Source organism: Microcaecilia unicolor, chromosome 8 (assembly GCF_901765095.1).
Source record: "Microcaecilia unicolor chromosome 8, aMicUni1.1, whole genome shotgun sequence".
NCBI lineage: Eukaryota > Metazoa > Chordata > Amphibia > Gymnophiona > Siphonopidae > Microcaecilia > Microcaecilia unicolor.
The window spans coordinates 86,811,419-86,820,464 of record NC_044038.1 but is presented as its reverse complement, the minus strand read 5'-3'; positions in this window follow the sequence as shown (position 1 = coordinate 86,820,464).

Sequence of the window (9,046 nt, the reverse complement as noted above, 5' to 3'; positions counted from 1 at the left end):
GGTGTACATTACATTGGTAGAAGTGATGTCATTGAGGCGGACATGAGGACAAAGAGTACCGTTTCTGTGCAGTATTGTAGGGATGTGGGAATGGTTTTCCTTTCTAGTACATTAATTCTATTAATGAATGTGTATGTGCACATATCACTGATTACACTTGAATGCAGACTACAGTTAGTGCTTACATTGCTGAGGGAGCTCTTATATGTGGTGCTACAGGAGGGGGATCTGATAGCCGAGGCCCAGTGCTGGGGGGGGGGGGGCATTTCCAAACAGTTACCTTTCCAACCTGTTCCTTATTAGAGTCCATACTCTAATGGACACGGTCCTCTGGGCAGATAGTGGTGGTGCATGAAGAGGCACCGTCTATTCCTCAGGCACAGCTGGACTAAGCACAGGCTTTCTGCTATGCTATATTTAGGCTCCCGTCTGAGTGCCATGTTTCTCAGTGAATAAACATTGTAAAACATGCATCGCCTTATATGGACACCCAACAAGTATGGACATTGTTACATGCACTGCTCCATATATGGACATCCATCCCATATATAGATGGTCAGCACGTGGATGTCCATGGATGATTACGTGTTCACATGTGCGGAGCCTTATATGGATCATTATCAAGTATGCAAACCTCTTCATATATAGAATAAAATATGAATGTCCCTTATATTTCCAGTACCTGAATGCTCCGCAAGTACAGTGAATGTAGTTGTGGAACATCCAGGTACTGGAAATACAAGGAACATTTATAGTCCAAAGTATAGTAAAAAGGATGTCTTTCTCGTAGAACTGCCGAAGGACGTTCATAAGACAAATGTTGCCAAGTACAGTGAATGTGGTTGGCAACATTTGTCTTATGAACATCCTTCAGCAGTTCTATAAGATGGATGTCCTTCAGCAGTTCTATGAGAAAGAAGTCCCTTTTACTATACTACAACCCCAAAATAATCTCCAAGAATATTGCCTCCTCCCTCAAAACACCCAGGGAGAATCTGCTACAGTACAAGGAGAAAAAATCCACAGACAGAATCCCCCTTGTAGTGACATACAATCCAGAGCTGGAAAAACTGAGGAAAATCATAAGAGATCTACAACCTATACTTCAGGAGGATGAATTACTGAAAGAGATATTCCCATCCCCACCAGTACTGGCCTTCCGACAGTTACCCAACTTAAAACACAAGGTAATCAGAAGTAAACTTCCATCACAGACTGAAAAGGAACAGAAGGGCACACTTCCCTGTAATTTATCCAGTTGCAAACTATGCCAAAATATTTCACAGGACCCCACAGTCATCCACAAAGGAAAGATATTCAACATAAAGGGATCTTTCACTTGCTCATCTTCCAATGTGGTATATATCATTCAGTGTAAAAAATGTAACGAAGGATGCTATATTGGAGAAACAGGCCAGATGCTTAAGACAAGATTCAATTTACATAGACATCACACGAACAATACTGGTGCCAGTAGGGCTCCCACGCCTCTTGGTCAGCATTTTACAGGACCAGGACACTGTACCAGTGAATTCACAGTGAGATTCCTGAAAGGTAACTTTAAAACCATACAAGTACGTAAGACCTTTGAAATAAGAATGATTGAATGTTTTAACACCCAACAGAAAGGACTTAACAAGGATCTGGGGTTCCTAGCCTGGCCAGGACGAACAGACGGATGCGGAAATGTTAAAGGAAATCAGGGACGCAAACAAACTGGGCAACACAATAATAATGGGGGATTTCAATTACCCGCATATAGACTGGGTTAATGTAACATCTGTACACGCAAGGGACATAAGATTTCTTGATGAAATCAAGGACAGCTTCATGGAACAGCTAGTTCAGGAGCCGACAAGAGAAGGAAAAATACTAGACTTAGTCCTTAGTGGTGCTCATGATCTAGTGCAGGGGGTAACGATACGAGGGCCGCTTGATAACAGTGATCATAATATCGGTTTTGATATTGGCATTGAAGGAAGTGAAACTAGGAAATCAAGTACGCTAGCGTTTAACTATAGAAAAGGTGATTACGACAAAATGAGAAAAATGGTGAAAAAAAGACTGAAAGGAGCAGCTCGCAGAGTAAAAAACTTGCATCAGGCGTGGATGCTGTTTAAAAACACCATCCTGGAGGTTCAGGACAAATATATTCCACGTATTAGAAAAAAGGGAAAAAAGACTAAACGTCAGCCGGCGTGGCTAAACAGTAAGATAAAGGAAATCATTAGAGCCAAAAAGCAATCCTTCAGAAAGTGGAGAAGAGAACCAACTGAAAGTAACAGGATAGATCATAAGGAATGCCAAGCCAAATGCAAAGCGGAGATAAGGAGGGCAAAAAAGGACTTTGAGAAGAAATTAGCGTTGGAGGCAAAGATACATAGTAAAAATTTTTTTAGATACATTAAAAGCAGGAAACCGGCCAAAGAGTCGGTTGGGCCGCTGGACGAAAATGGTGTTAAAGGGGCGATCAAGGAGGACAAAGCCGTAGCGGAGAAATTAAATGAATTCTTTGCTTCGGTCTTCACCGAGGAGGATTTGGGGGGGACACCGGTGCCGGAAAGAATATTTGAAGCGGGGGAGTCGGAGAAACTAAACAAATTCTCTGTAACCTTGGAGGATGTAATGGGTCAGTTCAGCAAGCTGAAGAGTAGTAAATCACCGGGACCTGATGGTATTCATCCCAGAGTATTAATAGAACTAAAAAATGAACTTGCGGAGCTACTGTTAGAAATATGCAACCTGTCCCTAAAATCGAGTGTAATACCGGAAGACTGGAGGGTAGCCAATGTTACTCCGATTTTTAAGAAGGGTTCCAGAGGAGATCCGGGAAATTATAGACCGGTGAGTCTGACGTCGGTGCCGGGCAAGATGGTGGAGGCTATTATTAAGAATAAAATTGCAGAGCATATACAAAAACATGAACTGATGAGACAAAGTCAGCACGGATTTAGTGAAGGGAAGTCTTGTCTCACCAATCTAATGCATTTTTTTGAGGGGGTAAGCAAACATGTGGACAATGGGGAGCCGGTTGATATTGTATATCTGGATTTTCAGAAGGCGTTTGACAAAGTGCCGCACGAAAGACTCCTGAAGAAATTGCAGAGTCATGGAATCGGAGGTAGGGTACTATTATGGATTAAGAACTGGTTGAAAGATAGGAAGCAGAGAGTAGGATTGCGTGGGCAGTATTCTCAGTGGAGGAGGGTAGTTAGTGGGGTCCCGCAGGGGTCTGTGCTGGGTCCGTTGCTTTTTAATGTATTTATAAATGACCTAGAGATGGGAATAACTAGTGAGGTAATTAAATTCGCCGATGACACAAAATTATTCAGGGTCGTCAAGTCGCAGGAGGAATGTGAACGATTACAGGAGGACCTTGCGAGACTGGGAGAATGGGCGTGCAAGTGGCAGATGAAGTTCAATGTTGATAAGTGCAAAGTGATGCATGTGGGTAAGAGGAACCCGAATTATAGCTACGTCTTGCAAGGTTCCACGTTAGGAGTTACGGATCAAGAAAGGGATCTGGGTGTCGTCGTCGATGATACGCTGAAACCTTCTGCTCAGTGTGCTGCTGCGGCTAGGAAAGCGAATAGAATGTTGGGTGTTATTAGGAAGGGTATGGAGTCCAGGTGTGCGGATGTTATAATGCCGTTGTATCGCTCCATGGTGCGACCGCACCTGGAGTATTGTGTTCAGTACTGGTCTCCGTATCTCAAAAAAGATATAGTAGAATTGGAAAAGGTACAGCGAAGGGCGACGAAAATGATAGTGGGGATGGGACGACTTTCCTATGAAGAGAGGCTGAGAAGGCTAGGGCTTTTCAGCTTGGAGAAGAGACGGCTGAGGGGAGATATGATAGAAGTGTATAAAATAATGAGTGGAATGGATCGGGTGGATGTGAAGCGACTGTTCACGCTATCCAAAAATACTAGGACTAGAGGGCATGAGTTGAAGCTACAGTGTGGTAAATTTAAAACGAATCGGAGAAAATTTTTCTTCACCCAACGTGTAATTAGACTCTGGAATTCGTTGCCGGAGAACGTGGTACGGGCGGTTAGCTTGACGGAGTTTAAAAAGGGGTTAGATAGATTCCTAAAGGACAAGTCCATAGACCGCTATTAAATGGACTTGGAAAAATTCCGCATTTTTAGGTATAACTTGTCTGGAATGTTTTTACGTTTAGGGAGCGTGCCAGGTGCCCTTGACCTGGATTGGCCACTGTCGGTGACAGGATGCTGGGCTAGATGGACCTTTGGTCTTTCCCAGTATGGCACTACTTATGTACTTATGTACTTATGTAGCCCATTATAAACCATAAAGCTGTATGTCTCTGGTGATCACCCCACCCCACACCTATCCACACCGATCCTGTTAGAATATCAATGATATGCTTTTATGTCCCCATGCATACCTCCTACCCACCTCCATCCTCCCACCCTGTCAGACTGTCATAGTCATGCTTGAATGTTTTCACTTATATACACTGTCAGCTAACACATTTGCTTATTTCCGATCTGACGAAGAAGGGCAATCTTCGAAAGCTAATCAAGAAATGTATTAAGTTATGTCCAATAAAAAAGGTATCATCTTATTTTCTTTTCCATGTTTTATTTTGTTTGATTTCTATTGATAACCTTAAGAGTGGACTAACACGGCTACCACACTCCTCTACTATACTTTGGATGTCTCTGATTTGGACGTTTTGTGCTGCGATTTTGGAATGTCTAAGGACGTCTATATTATCTTTCTATTATACCTACCTGATTTTGGACATTTTTGTGAGGACGTCCAAATTCAGACTTGGATGTCCTTTCGAAAATGTCCCTCCACGTTACTATGTTACCTGCACCTGCATTTCAAGGGTGATGATGTGGAGGAACTGAGCCAGATCAACAAATTAAAGAGTATTAAATCACTGGACCACATGGCATACACCATAGGGTACTGAAAGAACTCAAATATGAAACTGCAGATCTGCTGTTAGTGATCTGTAACCTGTCATTAAAATAATCCATAGTACCTGAATATTGGAGGGTGGCCAATGTAAGGCCTATTTTAAAAAGGGATCCAGGGGTGATCCGGGAAATTACAGACTGATAAGCCTGACGTCAGTGCCAAGCAAAAGAGTGGAAACTATTATAAGGAATAAAATCACTGGATACATACAGTGGGGGAAATAAGTATTTGATCCCTTGCTGATTTTGTAAGCTTGCCCACTGACAAAGACATGAGCAGCCCATAATTGAAGGGTAGGTTATTGGTAACAGTGAGAGATAGCACATCACAAATTAAATCCGGAAAATCACATTGTGGAAAGTATATGAATTTATTTGCATTCTGCAGAGGGAAATAAGTATTTGATCCCCCACCAACCAGTAAGAGATCTGGCCCCTACAGACCAGGTAGATGCTCCAAATCAACTCGTTACCTGCATGACAGACAGCTGTCGGCAATGGTCACCTGTATGAAAGACACCTGTCCACAGACTCAGTGAATCAGTCAGACTCTAACCTCTACAAAATGGCCAAGAGCAAGGAGCTGTCTAAGGATGTCAGGGACAAGATCATACACCTGCACAAGGCTGGAATGGGCTACAAAACCATCAGTAAGACGCTGGGCGAGAAGGAGACAACTGTTGGTGCCATAGTAAGAAAATGGAAGAAGTACAAAATGACTGTCAATCGACAAAGATCTGGGGCTCCACGCAAAATCTCACCTCGTGGGGTATCCTTGATCATGAGGAAGGTTAGAAATCAGCCTACAACTACAAGGGGGGAACTTGTCAATGATCTCAAGGCAGCTGGGACCACTGTCACCACGAAAACCATTGGTAACACATTACGACATAACGGATTGTAATCCTGCAGTGCCCGCAAGGTCCCCCTGCTCCGGAAGGCACATGTGACGGCCCGTCTGAAGTTTGCCAGTGAACACCTGGATGATGCCGAGAGTGATTGGGAGAAGGTGCTGTGGTCAGATGAGACAAAAATTGAGCTCTTTGGCATGAACTCAACTCGCCGTGTTTGGAGGAAGAGAAATGCTGCCTATGACCCAAAGAACACCGTCCCCACTGTCAAGCATGGAGGTGGAAATGTTATGTTTTGGGGGTGTTTCTCTGCTAAGGGCACAGGACTACTTCACCGCATCAATGGGAGAATGGATGGGGCCATGTACCGTACAATTCTGAGTGACAACCTCCTTCCCTCCGCCAGGGCCTTAAAAATGGGTCGTGGCTGGGTCTTCCAGCACGACAATGACCCAAAACATACAGCCAAGGCAACAAAGGAGTGGCTCAGGAAGAAGCACATTAGGGTCATGGAGTGGCCTAGCCAGTCACCAGACCTTAATCCCATTGAAAACTTATGGAGGGAGCTGAAGCTGCGAGTTGCCAAGCGACAGCCCAGAACTCTTAATGATTTAGAGATGATCTGCAAAGAAGAGTGGACCAAAATTCCTCCTGACATGTGTGCAAACCTCATCATCAACTACAGAAGACGTCTGACCGCTGTGCTTGCCAACAAGGGTTTTGCCACCAAGTATTAGGTCTTGTTTGCCAGAGGGATCAAATACTTATTTCCCTCTGCAGAATGCAAATAAATTCATATACTTTCCACAATGTGATTTTCCGGATTTAATTTGTGATGTGCTATCTCTCACTGTTACCAATAACCTACCCTTCAATTATGGGCTGCTCATGTCTTTGTCAGTGGGCAAACTTACAAAATCAGCAAGGGATCAAATACTTATTTCCCCCACTGTAGATAAACATGGTTTAATGGGACAGAGTCAACATAGATTCAGCCAAGGGAAGTCTTACTTCATCAATTTGCTTCATTTCTTTGAATGCATGAATAAACATGTGGATAAAGGGGAGCCGGTCGATGTAGTGTATCTAGATTTTCAGAAGGCATTTGACAAAGTCTCTCATGAGAGATTCTTGAGAAAATTAAAGAGTTATGGGATAGGAGGCAATGTTCTGTTGTGGATTAGGAATTGGTTGATGGATAGAAAACAGAGGGTTGGGTTAAATGGCAACTTCCCTCAGTGGAGGAAGGTGAATAATGGAGTAACCCAAGGATCTGTACTGGGACTGGTGCTATTTAACATATTTATTAATTATCTGAAAATGGGAATGATGAGTGAGGTGATTAAATCTGCAGATGACATAAAACTATTCAGAGCTGTTAGAATGCATGCAAATTGTGAAAAATTGCAGGAAGACCTGGAATCCAAATGGAAGATTAAATTTATTGTGGACAAATACAAAGTGATGCACATTGGGAAGAATAATCCAAATCATAGTTACTTGATGCTAAGATCCGCCTTAGGAGTCAGCACCCCAAAAAAAAGATCTAGATGTCATCGTAGACAATATGCTGAAGTCTTCTGCTCAGTGTGTGGCAGTAACTAGGAATTATTAGAAAAGGGATAGAAAATAAGACAAAGGATATTATAATGTTTCTGTTTCACTCCATGGTGCGACTACACCTTGAATGTTGTGTGCAATTCTGGTCATTGTATCCAAAAAAAGATATAGCAGAATTAGAAAAGGTTCAAAGAAGGGCAAGCAAAACGATTACGGGGATGGAACGTCTCTCATATGAGGAAAAGCATGAGATGTTAGGACTCTTCAGCTTGGAAAAGAGAAGGCTGAGGGGGAATATGTCTACATAATATTGAGTGGTGTAGAATGGGTAAATGTAAATCGATTTTTTACTCTTTAAAAAAGTACTACTTTTAAAATGAACAGGAGGAAGTATTTTTTCACTCAACAAATAGTTAAACCAGTGGTTCCAAAACCTGGTCCTGGAGGCACACCAGCCAGTCAGATTTTCAGGATATCCACAATAAATATTCAGGAGAGAGATTTGCATACAGTGGAGACAGTGCACGCACATTTCTCTCATGAATATTCATTGTGAATATCCTGAAAACCTGACTGGCTGGGGTGCCTCCAGGACCAAGTTTGGGAACCACTGAGTTAAGCTCTGGAACTCGTTGCCAGAAGATGCAGTATCAGCGATTAGTGTATCTGGTTTTAAAAAAAGTTTTGAATAAGTTCCTAAAGGAAAAGTCCATAGTCTGCTATTGAGATAGACATGGGGAAAGCCACTGCTTGTCCCTGGGATCAGTTGCATGAATCTTGCTACTATTTGGGATTCTGTCAGGTGCTTGTGACCTGAATTGGCCACTGCTGGAAGCGAGATGCTGGGCTATGTATGGCTATTCATATGATCCATTCTGGCCCATTTTTGAATTAATGTTTTTTTTCACTGTTTTTTAAATGTTAAATTCAGTCCTATTCCATTAAGTTTTGGGGAGGTATTTTAATCCCATACAGAGGGACAGATGGGCAAACATTTTGTTTCTTTTATGCAGGGCCACTGAGAGGGGGGGCAGGGGGGACAAAATTCCCTGGGCCTAGGCCTCCGGGGGGGCCTGGCACTGCCGCCGCAGTCCGGCCCACCCGCCCTCTGTCGCTCCCTGGCATTGAACTTAAGCGCCTCACCTTCGAAAACGCAGCAAGCAGCGGCAGACCACTCCTTCCTTCCGTGTTCCGCCCTCGCCTGATGTAACTTCCACAAGGGCGGGACACGGAAGGAAGGAGTGGTCTGCCGCTGCTTGCTGCGCTTTCGAAGGTGAGGCGCTTAAGGTCAGTGCAGAGGGCCTGGGGGTGGAGAGAGGGCCCGGTGGCAGGTGGAGGGGGCCCGATGACCTCGGGGGGGGGGGGGGGGCCGGGGGCGGCCTTGTCCCGGGCCTGGCCCAGTCTCTCAGCGGCCCTGCTTTTTTTATAACTTTTTTAAACATTTGTTTGAATTGGAAAGAATAATAATGTGCTAAAAGGAAAGTGAGCTCATGGTACAAGGATACACTCATATGTAACATTAGAAATCATTTCTTCATAGAAAGTGTGATAGATGCATGAAATGGTTTCAAAGGGAAGGTGGTGGAGATGAAAGCAGTAACAGAATTTTAAAAAGCCCGGGAGAAGCCCAAAGGATCATTCAAACAAGTAAAGCAGAGAATTTACCAGGCACTTTTTATA